General features: G+C 38.5%; 1 protein-coding gene across 4 annotated transcripts in view; it reads left to right on the top strand.

Annotated features, from left to right (window-relative positions):
- The window catches only part of LOC131683204 (innexin inx7), a 543,289-nt gene that overhangs the window by 305,676 nt on the left and 223,065 nt on the right, over positions 1 to 14,548 (top strand). The window lies entirely within an intron of this gene.

The raw sequence follows: 14,548 nt of genomic DNA, 5'->3' as shown, positions 1-14,548 counted from the left end.
GAATTATTCAAAAGCCTTAGATCAATTTCATGAGCGTAGGTAGTTGAGCAATTGGACGTAGTGAGGGGGATGGGGGAGACTTTAATATGTAAAAATTCGAACTGAAATGTTGTCGAGTTGGAATGTTCAGATGAATTATTTCAAAACAATTACACAATGTCCTACGCATAATAGTAACGATGAAATAAAACATACTGTATCCCTTTGCCTTGACTTTTATCAATAGAAGTTACGTTACAGACTGAATCAACTAATGTCGAGTTGATATGTCAGAGGATTATATTTCGGTTTAATACGCATTATGATTTGATAGCATGCTCATTTCAATGCTGTTCGATCACGAGGCGTGAAGCTAATTTTTGGATTTCAACATGAAATCCACCAGATCCCTACAACAATTTTTGCTTCAGGTGATCGAACAGCATCGAAATGAGCATCCCATCAAATCATAGTACCTATTAAACTGAAATATAATCAATGTAGTCCTCTGACATATCAACTCGACATCAGTTGATTCAGTCTGTAACGTAACTTCTATTGATAAAAGTCAAGGCAAAGGGATACAGTATGTTTTATTTTATCGTTACTATTATGAACTACCAACTCGACAACATTTCAGTTCGAATTTCTACATATTAAAGTCTCCCCCCATCCCCCCTCACCCCTCACTACGCTCTATTGCTCAACTACCTACGCTCATGAAATTGAGCTAAGGCTTTTGAATAATTCATCCAAACATACCAATGTGGTAAAACTAAAATATATAATGTTATTTTGGAATGCTTTGTGAAATACCATTAGTACACCGGCAGTGTTGGCAATAAAAATGATTTTTGGCATTTAATTCGATGTATCGAACTTTGAACAGCTATAACTTGGCTTAGAAACATTCTAACACCATACATCCTTCGGCAAAGTTGTTCAGCATATCCTGGACTATACTTCTATCTATTTGTTGGCACACTACAGGAATAATTGTAATCTGTAGAATTAAAAATGCAAAAATGTAGGTTTTCCCATACTAATCTCCATACAAATTTCAAACGCAATGCGCTACGCCGAGATAACACCAATCGACCCCAAATTTTGCACAGTTATTTGGGACCCCAAAAGGAACCAAAAAAGTGCTGTGCTCGATTGATGTGGCTTTGATTACGTTTTTCCATATAACAATGCCCCACCCTAATATGCATCCTAAAGTTTGATAAAGGAAAAAGAACGGTGATAATGGAAACGAAATATTACGATACGAAGATGCTGTCACTTCTTGATGATTCAACTTACAAAGTGCTACCTAGAAATCCAAACAGCTTGCTTTCAACGCCTAAACAACTCACTTGTGGATCGCCTTCTCAATCTCAAACTCACATACAAAAGTACAGCCAATTATCTGAAAACATACACATCCATCTGCCCACGGATTTATGGACAACCCAAGGCTCACAAACCAGGTTTACCGCTCCGCCCGGTAGTACCAAACATAACAGCCCCGACATACAATCTCTCTAAATACATTGCCAACATTCTTCAAAGAGCAATACGCAGTGAATACAACATCAAAGATAGTTTCCAATTCGCCGAAGAAATCAACCAAGTAAAACTCCCCATGGACTACGTACTAGTATCCTTCGACGTCGTGTCCCTCTTCACCAACATACCCAACGATCTAATCCTTCACGATATTATAATGGAGTGGGAAAATATTCGCACAGAAACCAACATCAACCTGGATCTTTTTTTCGAACTAGTAGAATTTTACCTCAACAACGGTTATTTCTGCTTTCGAGAAAAATTCTATAAGCAAACCTTCGGCACCGTCATGGGCAGCCCTCTTTCGCCTATCCTTGCAGACATCATCATGGAAGATTTGCTAAAAACAATCACCCGCGAGCTTCCTTTCGAAATTCCTGTCCTACGAAAATACGTTGATGAGCTGCTATTAGCCCTTCCGAAGGACAAGATAGATGAGACCCTAGAAATTTTCAATGGCTACAACCCACACATTCAGTTTGTAAAAGAGGAAGAGCAAAGAAATCAGCTCCCATTCCTAGACACAACAGTGATTCGCAATTCAGATCAATCGCTAAACACACAATGGTATTCAAAATCTATCGCATCTGGCCGATTATTTAACTATTTTTTTCCTTACACCCGATGCACATGAAAATCAACGTCGCCTCCAACTTCATAAGACGAGTGACATCCCTCACTACCAACCAATCGTTTGCCGAACAGAATAATTAAATTTTGCGCCAGATCGACTATCCAACATCACTTATAAACAGATTGCTTAGCCAAAAAACCGTTCCACAATCACCATCCGAGAGCTCACTGGATACAAAACAAACCGCCAAAACAGACGAAACAACGTACCGGTCCCTACCATACATCCCGATGCTGACCAACACACTCCTTCGAAGCCTAAAAACAAACTATCCTAACGTCAAAATTACCCCAAAAACAATCAAACCATCTTCAATGTTGCTAAACAACATTAAAGATCCCGTTGATCCCTCACTATGTTGCAATGTTATTTACAGCAACCCATGTGGTGTGTGTGAGATGACATATATTGGTATGATGAAAAATCAACTAAAAACAAGACTTAGCGGGCACCCGACCAACATTACAAAATATAATAAATTGATCGAAGCAGGAAAAACCAACACAGATATCGTTATGATCGAATTTGGAGTAAAAACAGCTGTCATTCTTCACAGCATCCAACACCAACACGATTTTGACTTGACCGCAACCAAAATCAACGTTACCAGTGCTGGAGATGTGTCATATAGTTAACACACCCAACAAGGTAAATCACCGAACAGATGTAGATCGTCTCAGTGCCACTTACGCAGGTATTCTACACACTATCAAACACTCCAAATTTCCTAAAATTCAGACTCACATCACTAACTTACAGTTCAACTAAAGCTTACCTATTCTGAAGATCCCCTTTTCACTCTGTGCGCTCATCATCTCACTGTAGTTTTTTCAAAGGGATCGTTAAGTAAGAACCAAAAGTGTACCCGTGAAAAATCTTGTGCCGATAAAAACTCCACAGCACAGTATGTTTATTTCTATATTATGACACTGATAGAATATATTCGTAAATCGCTAGGAATTAGTTTCGTACGGAAAGTTTTCATAATATATACGAATTTTTCGTACATATTATGAATCGTTTGTAGTTCTATTGAAACACTTTTATTTTTTATTACGAGTTTTTCGTGAAAACCACGAAACGACTTTCGTTGGCTTATTACGAAACAGCTTCGTTCGGCGAACGAATTGTTCGCTGATATATACGAATATCTTTAAAATATTTACGAGCACCATTCGTCAAACCGTCAACGTCAAAAGAGCTTCAATAGAGGTAGAATATGGAGTCATTGTTGCTATATGTCAGATAATTGTTGATCATCACAACGGTCTCGGTCTGACTATTCAGTATCCGTATCCGTGTCTGCCGGTTTCAGGAAGATTTTCTGAACCTCTTTTTCTTCCAGTTAATCCAGAAACTGGAGCAGTACTGATTCAGTTGAGCCATCGCGAATGCTCATTGGTTTTGTATGAATAAGTTTGAGTTTTTCTCTGCCGGCGCAATGTCAAAATAATATGCTATTAAATAAGAAAAATTCTTTTAGATGAACGAAATGAATTCGTGCGACCAACGAGATTGTTCGTAACATACACACATATTTTTTAAAATAAACAAAACATTTCGTTTCATTCACGAAAAATAATGTCGTTTTCAACGAGGTCATTCGTGCAATGTACTCTAAATAAGTAAAATTTACGAAAACCTTCGTTCATCAAGCGGCCATTTCTAGATACCACAATAAAATCGATTTTGCCAGATCTATTTCTTTAATTAAAAAAAATCGGTGTTTTCAAAAATTTTAATTAATACGAAAACTTTTCTAAGATGAACGAAAAGAATTCGTGTGACCAACGAAGTCGTTCGTAATATACTCAAACATTTACTGAAATAAACGAATCGTTTCGTTTCATTCACGAAAAATAATATCGTTGTCAACGATAACATTCGTTCCATGTACACTAGATAATTTTTTACACAACAATCTTTCTAGTCCTCAATAGAGGTGAGCAGGTTGAAATAAAATCGATTTGGCCAGATCGATCCTTTTAGTTAGTTAAAAAATCGTTGTTGCCTCTGTTAAACATCGATCCAAAAAGATCGAATGAAAAAGGTATGCGAATAAACACGAAAACTTTTCTAAGATGAACGAAGTGCGACCAACGAAATCGTTCGTAATGTACATAAACGTTTATTAAAATAAACGAAACATTTCGTTTCATTCACCAAAACAAGGTTGTTATCAACGATAATATTCGTGCAATGTACACTAAATAAGTAAAATTTACGAAACCTTTCGTTCATCAAGCGTCCATTTCTTCGTATCACAATAAAATCGATTTGGCCACATCGATTTTCTTAAATAAAAAAAATGGATGTTGTCAAACATCGATCCCAAAAGATCGACTGAAAACAATAAGAGGCTAATAAATATGAAAAATTTTCTAAGATAAACGAAATGAATTCGTGCGGCCATCGAACCATCGAAATCGTTCATCATTTATTGAAATAAACGAATCATTTCGTTTCATTCAAGAAAAATAATGTCGTTATCAATGATAACATTCCTGCAATGTACACCAAATATGTAAAATTAACGGAAACTTTCGTTCATCAAGCGGCCATTACTTCACACCACAATCTTTCTAGTCCTCAATAGAGGTGAGCAGGTTGAAATAAAATCGATTTTGCTAGATCGATCCTTTTAGTTAGTTGAAAAATCGTTGTTGTCAAACATCGATCCTAAAATATCGATTGAAAAAATAAAATGCAACTAAATACGGAAACTTTACTAAGATGAACGAAATAAATTCGTGTGAGCAATGAAATCGCTCGTAATATACATAAACGTTTATTAAAATAAACGAAACATTTCGTTTCATTCACGAAAAATGATGTCGTTATCAACGATAACATTCGTGCAATGCAAACTAAATAAGTAAAATTTACGAAAACTTTCGTTCATCAAGCGGTCATTTCTTCGTACTACAATAAAATCGATTTGGCCACATCGATTTTTTGAAATTTTAAAAAATCGATGTTGTCAAACATCGATCCGACTGAAAACTTTTCTAAAATAAACGAAATGAATTGGTGCGACCAACGAAATGGTTCGTAATATACACAAACGTGTATTAAAATAAACAAATCATTTCGTTTCATTCACGAAAAATAATGTTGTTATCGACGATAACATTCGTGCAGTGTATATTAAATATGTAAAATTTACGAAAGCTTTCGTTAACCAAGCGGCCATTCTTGTTCATGAAATGAACGAAACCTACTATTTACAATGCACGAAAATTCTTCGTTGCAGAAAACGACGAATGAATTCGTGCATTGCATGATCGATTTCATTATATTTACGAATTTATATTATCAGTGGACTCTTTCGTCCCCCTATGTAACAAAATGTCACAAATTTATTTATTCCTTCCTCTCCATTCTTTAAAAATTGTTTTCAGTGAAACCTTATTGTGTAAAGTTCTAGCTTATTCCCCTTCCCCATATGCCACAATATGTATCATTTCCAGAGCTTAAAAAATTGACATCCCTGCGTTGAAAGAGAAACGAAATTTAATTCATGGCCGTCGCGATCAATGAAATGTTTGGTTCGTTCTCCTCGTCATTCGTTCTCCCAAACAGCGCATTCAGGTTCGGATATTAGGTTTTACACCGACCGACATAAACCTACAAAATGAGCCTTGTTAACTTCGCTTGACAATTCTCGGTGGTTTGTTTACATGATAGTTGCGTGAGCTTGAAAAATACACTAATTTTCAAGAGTCATGAACTACAAGCGATCTTTCCTAACTATTTTGAAAAAAAGTGAGTGAGAAGAAAGCCTTGTATCGATTAAATCGAATGGAAATTATAAATCCCCGAATAACATTACTAATAAAATCAGTTCGACCCTAATCGGAATCTTAACTAAAATGATATATTTATTTGAATAACATAGGTTTGAGCGCAGTTTTTTTTCCAGAATTTATCATCTGTTTCACCTTTGAAGTACTGTAAAAAATCTATCTTTGGTCCTCAAGACTTAATATTTTGAGAAGACTCTATTCAACCTATACTGTGGTTTTGTGTTTTGCTACACTGTGCGTCATCCAGTAAAATTCTCACAACCTTCGCTCACTTCTCTAGTGCAATGCCCCTCATTACGGAGGTGTAACATATCATTTAATTCGAATCGCTTTTATTCGGCCCACTGGACATCAAAACTCAAACAATTCGTTGCATGGTAGTGTTGATGTCGCTACTGGGGCTGTTATCTCTTCTTTCTGAAAATTAATGAACAATTTTGTTTCAAAAACTGCTCATTTAAAAAATAAATAAATTTATTAATTCTCTTTGGCTAACTAATCGTTGATCTTTCAAATTGAATTGATAGATTGAAAATCGAATTGCAATGCTTAAAGATATTTAGATTTGATGAAAACCAGTTTTGTTTTAAAAATCACTTGCAACTGCCCAAACAAAAGGGATTGAAACATCAGTGCTACAAATGTGTTCCGATGAAAGTTCTAGAACAATGCGTTTACGAAAAATTAACACATCAAAAAAAATATAAGCAACACGATTTTCAAGAGCCACCCTACCTCAAATCTTTAAATAAAATCATGGCAAATTAACCATTAGACATAGCCTTATTTCTCGCGTGTTTTTTGTAAACGGCCAATAAGCATGCTGTCAAAATTCACTTTGAGAGAAAATTCCGGACAAACCGTAGCTCGCCGAGAATGGATGTTAATATTTTATGAAAGAGAAAAGTTTTCTCTTTCATAAAATTTTAACATCCATTCTCGGTGAGCTACGGTTTGTCCGGAATTTTCTCTCAAAGTGATTTTGACAGCATGCTTATTGGCCGTTTACAAAAAACACGCGAGATTTATTCAGCAAACTTGCTTCAATTTATTTGTGTTCTAATATTGTAGGGCATTGCGCAGGTAAACTTTACACGTCTAAACAGTCGATACTTTGAACACCCTAACCACAAGGACCACCCTAATGCCATTAATTTTGAAAAAGCGCCAAAAAACTAACAAATTCGCCAAAGACATCATAAAATTAAAACAAACTATTTAGGAGCTATCAGTTTTGTATTCCTAAATACGGTATTAGGACGCACTATGGTCAGCTTTCGATATGTACTGAAAATTTAGTGTCAAGTTTTGTAGTGACGTAATAATCGAAAGAGAAAGAGGCTCGCAATATTACTAAGGTGCTATTGAAAGTTTTATAGTATTATTATGCACTGTAGCGTATTCCTCGGTACTTGTTCCTTAAAGTGCATAGGCTCTGGGGTTTACTATAAAAATAGATTCCGTCAGACACTAGTTACACTGTTATCAGTTATATCAGTTATATTACATTTACAGTTACATTTCTATACTTATTGTAATCATTAAATACGACACGTATAGTGTAAAATATGAATAAATGCATAACGCTGTATTATAACAACATTGCAAAAAGCATCTAAAAATTATTGAAACTATGAGAGAATTTTAACAAAATTTGAAAACATGATTTGCGCCTTTTAGGGTTAATATGACTCCCATGTTTGGAAATAAAGTCAAATGTGATGTCAATTGATACAAAAAAAATTATTGCGCATTTTTAAAAGACTTATTATGTACAACAAGAATGTTGCCAAAAACGGATCCTATTTATTTCCAAAATCGGAGTGTGCCAAAATGGGAGCATGCCAATAACGGAATCTTACTGTACAAAAAATTGAAACAAATAATATGTATGGGTCATCACGCTAGATTTTAAGTTCTTTACACAAATTTGTGTGTTTTTGTAGTACTTGCTCAAAATCGTTGAATATTCAATTCCAATAATTCTTTAATAATCTTGAGTTTAAAAAATTTGTAGATTCTAAAATTGTCCAAATTGGTCACTGAGATATAGCGATTTAAAAATATAGTACCAACTATTTTGGAGTAATATTGGTGAGCGTGTGGTGTAAAATTGTAAATATTTTTTTACAATTGCACTTAATTAGCAATTAATTATTCAAATCACTAAATGTGCTGTAGTATATTTTAAAATCACTTTTACATCATTGCTCTGCTTGATGTTTACCCAGCAGAACAAGTAATTTCTTAAAAAATTGCGAATATTTTTTCGCATGCGAGTGCATTTAATTAACATTTAATTAGCATTTAATTACTTAAATCATTAAATGTACTTTAACAGATTTAACAATGACTTTTACATAATTGTTTTGCTGGATGTTAACCCAGCAGAACAAGCGATATCATAAAAACAGTTGCAAACAATTTTCTACAAGTGAATTTAATTAGCATTTAATTACTCATATTATTAAATATTCTTAGATTTTACAATGACTTACACTATTTTTCTGCTTGCTGTTAACCCATCAGAACAAATTGTTTCTTTAAAAAATTATTAACAATTTTCTACAAGTGAATTTAAATAGTGTTTAACTATTAAAATCATTAAATGTACTTTAGTAGACTTTAACATCTTTGTTCTGCTAACTTTTTGTCAAGTCAGCAGAACAAGTGATTTCTTAAAGTGTATTTAATTAGCATTTAATTATTCAAATAAATCAATGTGTTTTAGTAGGTTTTACAATGACTTTTACATCGTTGTTCTGCTAACTTTATGTTAAGTTAGCAGAACAAGTGATTTCTTGTAAAAAACACTTTTTTAAAAGTACATTTAATTAGCATTTAATTATTCAAATAAATCAATGTGCTTTAGTAGGTTTTACAATGACTTTTACATCGTTGTTCTGCTAACTTTATGTTAAGCCAGCAGAACATGTAATAAAACAAAATCCAAAAAAGCATTAAATTTTTCAATTGTACATTTAATTTGCATTTAATTAGCACTAAATTATAGAATATGCATAATCATGTTCTGCTGATTTTGCTCTTCCAACTTTATGGACATCCCTTTCCGGATGGTCAAATGGAAGTTGAAACGGGTTCAACTTCTAAGGCTCCCCCCGGCCCAAATGCTATCCAGAACTCTCAACTGGTCCATTTGTGGTCTTCTTTCGGCCCAAGACTAAATCACTGAAACTTCTTCAGATTTCTAAAGACCTGACGGAACGGTTCTCGGCTGTGACCGAAATTTCAAAGGTCCGCTCGGACAAGATAAGGGTGTTGCTAGCCAACTCAAAGCAGACAAACGATATTGCTTACTGTGAGCACTTTACGCGGGATTATAACGTGTATATTCCAGCTGTAAAAGTACAATCCGAAGGCGTCGTAACCGATGAGAGTTTGACGTGCGATGATCTGCTGAAGTACGGGGTTGGCCGTTTCAGAGACCGCTTACTTCAGCCAGTGAAAATACTTGAGTGCAAACGTTTGCACTCAGTAGTAGTTGCGGGGGATGGTTAAAAAACGTACCCCCAATCAAACTCTTATCGGGTGACCTTCGCTGGTACCGCTTTGCTAAATTTCGCCCTCTTGCTCAAGGTTCGTCTGCCTGTGCGTCTGTTTGTACCGCGGGTCATGAATTGCACAAAGTGTAAACAATTGGGTCACACAGCCACCCATTGTAGCAATAAGGCCCGCTGTGGAAAATGCGGGGAGAATCAACTAGATGATTCGTACAGTAAGCAAGCCAAAAGTGTCCTTACTGTGCGGTGAGTCTGCATGATATCTCGGCATGTCCCGCGTACAAACTACGTGGGGATAAACTGAAACGTTCCCTTGCGGGACGATTCAAATATTCTTTCGCAGAAATGTTAAAGAATGCTACGCCACCATCCTCAACAAACATCTATGCTCACTTGCCTCCTGACGAGGGCGAGGCTGGTAACCCACAAGAGGGAATATCTACTAGGGTGCCTAGAAGTTATAGGAAGAGGAGGAACATTTCCTCTCCCAAAGTTCCTTGTAAAGGCCAGAAGGTGTCCCTTGACGGGGCTCCGAAAGTGATATCTATTGGAAGTGTTGCAACCAAACCGAAGCAAGTAGCTCCTGGTCTCGGAGGATTAAGCTCAGAGAAGGAGTTCCCAGCACTTCCAGGAACATCAAAAATCCCAAGTGTTCCTTTGTTTCAGTTCGAGAGTAATCACAGCACTGGAATTATAAAACTCTCGGACATAGTGGACTGGATAATAAAAACTTTCAATATTACTGATCCTATTAAAAGTCTTATGTTAGCTTTTCTCCCTACAGTGAGAACATTTTTGAAGCAGTTGACTGCTAAATGGCCCCTCCTCTCAGCGATTGTATCCTTCGATGGCTAACTCATCGAACGAGGTCACGGATTTGATCACTGTTCTACAGTGGAATTGCAGAAGTATCATGCCGAAAATCGATTCCTTCGAAATTTTAATAAATAATTTGAGTTGCGATGCATTTTCACTATGTGAAACTTGGTTAACTTCCGACATAGATCTCAACCTCCACGACTTTAATATTATTCGCCTGGATCGAGACACCCCCTATGGAGGAGTGCTTTTGGGGATCAAAAAGTGCTATTCCTTCTACAGAATTAACCTTCCCTCGATAACAGGTATTGAAGTTGTCGCTTGTCAAGTACCAACCAAAGGCAAAAGCCTTTGCATAGCTTCCATATATATATTCCCCCCAACACCGCGGTTGGGCACCGACGGCTACAAGACATCTTAGAATCCCTGCCTGCACCGCGACTAGTTTTAGGAGACTTTAGCTCTCACGGTACAGCATGGGGTTGCCTCTATGATGATAACCGGTCTTCCTTAATTCACGATCTTTGCGATAACTTCAATTTGACAATTTTAAACACGGGTGAAATGACATGGATTCCTGCTCCTCCAGCGCGCCCGAGTGCCTTAGACTTGTCCCTTTGCTCAACATCGCTGCGGTTAAATTGCACGTGGAAGGTAATTCCTGATCCCCATGGCAGCGACCATCTGCCGATCGTAGTCTCAATCAATAACGGTTCAAGTCCATTGAAATCAATCAATATTTCGTATGACCTCACATGAAATATCGATTGGAAGAGCTATGCTGCCACGATATCCGACAACATCGAATCTACCCAAGAACTTCCTCCGGAGGAAGAGTACAGCCTTTTGGCTGGTTTGATTCTCGACAGTGCGAATCAAGCTCAGACTAAGCCAGTACCCGGCGCGAACATACAAACACGCTCTCCTAATCCGTGGTGGGACAAAGAGTGCTTAGACGTGTACGAGGAGAAGGCCGCCGCGTATAAGTTCTTCCGGGAAGACGGGTTACCCGCTAGCTATCGACAATATGCGACGTTAGAAACGTGAATGAAGAGTTTGATGAAAGCCAAGAAACGTAGTTACTGACGCCGGTTCGTTGACGGACTAACGAGAGAAACATCGATGAGCACTCTTTGGGGCACGGACCGGCGTATGCGAAACCGAAACAGTACTAACGAGAGTGCAGAATATTCAAACCGTTGGATATTCGATTTCGCCAAGCAGGTTTGTCCGGATTCCGCCCCGGCACAATAGATTTACCGCGCCACGTCTCCTCACGATAGCGCGAACGAAACACCTTTTTCGATGGTGGAGTTCTCACCTGCTCTCTTGTCGTGTAACAATAAAGCTCCAGGACCAGACAGAATCAAATTCAACTTGTTGAAGAATCTGCCAGACTCTGCCAAGAGACGCTTATTGAACTTATTTAATAAGTTTCTTGAGGGTAACATTGTCCCACTCGATTGGAGACAAGTGAAGGTCATCGCCATCCAAAAACCAGGAACACCAGCCTCCGACCACAATTCGTATCGTCCGATCGCCATGCTATCCTGTATCCGGAAGTTTTTCGAAAAAATTATCCTATTCCGCCTCGACAATTGGGTTGAAGCAAATGGCTTATTGTCAGATACACAATTTGGCTTTCGCTAAGGCAAAGGGACTCTCAACTGAAATTCAAATGGCCTATGCTAGCAAAGAGCAGATGGCATCAGTGTTCCTAGATAATAAGGGGGCTTTTGATTCAGTTTCGATCAACATTCTTTCAGAGAAGATTCACCAGCATGGTCTTTCAGCGACTTTAAACAACTTTTTACTAAACTTGTTGTCGGAAAAGCACATGCATTTTTCGCATGGTGACTTATCGACATCACGATTTAGCTACATGGGCCTTCCCCAGGGCTCATGTCTAAGCCCCCTGTTATACAATTTCTACGTCAACGACATTGACGAATGTCTTGACAATTCCTACACGTTAAGGCAACTTGCAGACGATGGCGTGGTGTCTGTTACGGGATCCAAAGCTGTCGATCTACAAGGACCATTACAGAATACCTTGGACAATTTGTCTGCTTAGGCTATAAAGCTGGGTATCGAATTCTCCACGGAGAAAACTGAGCTAGTTGTATTTTCTAGGAAGCGTGAACCAGCACAACTACAGCTTCTATTAATGGGTCAAACTATCGCTCAGGTCTTCACAGTAAAATATCTAGGGGTCTGGTTCGACTCGAAAGGTGCTTGGGGATGCTATATTCGGTATCTGAAACAGAAATGCCAGCAAAGGATCAACTTTCTTCGTACAATAACCGGAACGTGGTGGGGTGCCCACCCAGGAGACCTAATTAGGTTGTATCAAACAACGATACTGTCGGTACTGGAATACGGATGCTTCTGCTTTCGATCCGCCGCGAACATACATTTCATCAAACTCGAAAGAATTCAGTATCGTTGTTTGCGTATCGCCTTAGGGTGCATGCAGTCGACCCATACGATGAGTCTCGAAGTGCTGTCGAGCGTTCTCCCGTTGAAAAATCGATTTTGGGAACTCTCATATCGATTGCTCATTCGATGCGATATCTTGAACCCGGTGGTGATTGAAAATTTCGAAAGGCTTGTTGAGCTCAATTTTCAGACCCGTTTCATGTCCCTGTACTATGACTACATGGCGCAGAATATTAACCCTTCTTCTTACAATTCCAACCGTGTGCATTTCATAAATACTTCTGAATCTACTGTTTTCTTCGACACATCCATTAAAGACGAGATTAGTGGAATTCCGGACCACATACGCCCACAAGTAACCACTTACCAAACCAAACTAACCAAACATTTTTTATAATAAATTCCGAGAAGTCGACTGTTCTAAGATGTTTTATACTGACGGATCAAACCTCGAAGGGTCCACTGGCTTCGGTATTTTCAATCAAAAGTTCACCGCCTCCTACAAACTCAGTGACCCTGCTTCAGTTTACGCCGCAGAACTAGCTGCCATTCAGTATACCCTTGGAGTCATTGAAACATTACCCGCAGTCCATTACTTAATCGTTTCGGATAGTCTGAGTTCTATTGACGCTATTCGCTCGATGAAACATGGAAAGCACTCCTCGTATTTTTTGGGGAAAATACGGGAGCTACTGAGTGCTTTATCTGACAACTCTTTCCAGATTACCTTGGTATGGGTCCCTTCTCATTGCTCCATTCCGGGCAATGAGAAGGCGGACTCCTTAGCTAAGGTGGGTGCCTTAGAAGGTGACGTTTACGAAAGACAAATTTGGTTCAGCGAATTTTTCAGTATTACTCATCAGATAACCCTCGAAAGTTGGCAAACTTCGTGGAGCGGTGGGGAGCTAGGAAGGTGGCCACATTCGATAATCCCTAAGGTATCGACGAAACCTTGGTTCAAGGGGATGGATGTGGGTCGTGACTTCATTCGTGTGATGTCCCGACTCATGGCGAACCATTACACGCTGGATGCACATCTCCGCCGTATTGGGCTCGTGGATAGTGATATCTGCGCTTGTGGCGACGGCTATCACGACATCGAGCACATTGTCTGGGCGTGCACCGAGTGCAGTTCCGCCAGGTCTCGGCTAATGGATACCCTGCGGGCCCGAGGAAGACCAACCAACGTCCCGGTTCGAGATGTGCTGGAAAGCCGCGATGGTATCTATATGTCCCTTATATACACCTTTGTGAAAACCATTAATATACAAGTCTATCCGCCCCTTCTTATTTTCCTTATCATTCTCAGAACCCTCTTCCACCTGTATCAAAGCATCTGTATCGAATGAGCCAACAAACACGGGACCTACAGCACGAACATAACACGCTTAACTCGAAATGTAGCCGATCCACATCTGAGCCGTACTACGAAATCATCTGGAGAAACCCCTGCCATCTTGAGGAGGACCACCCGGCGTCCCAGTACATGATTCCTCCTGATGAAGGCCACTCGAGTTTGTAATCCATCCGTTGATCTCACGATGCCTGGAACTAAAATAATTTTCTCTCCCTGCCATCTTTGTCTACCCTCCCTCTCCTGACTCTTATACCCAGAAGTAACACCCCTACCCCTACCCCCACCAAATATCTTCCCGAAGCATTTAGCTCTTCCTGTCTCTTCTAGTTTTTAGCTATTATATTATATAATCTCGTTGAAAATGCCCAACCCTACTACCCATAAAAATAACTCTAATTACGAATCATTACAAAATTCAATCATGCCCTCTAGTTATTCCTAC

Source organism: Topomyia yanbarensis, chromosome 2, assembly GCF_030247195.1.
Source record: "Topomyia yanbarensis strain Yona2022 chromosome 2, ASM3024719v1, whole genome shotgun sequence".
Classification (NCBI taxonomy): domain Eukaryota; kingdom Metazoa; phylum Arthropoda; class Insecta; order Diptera; family Culicidae; genus Topomyia; species Topomyia yanbarensis.
This window is presented reverse-complemented; position numbering and strand designations above follow the sequence as displayed.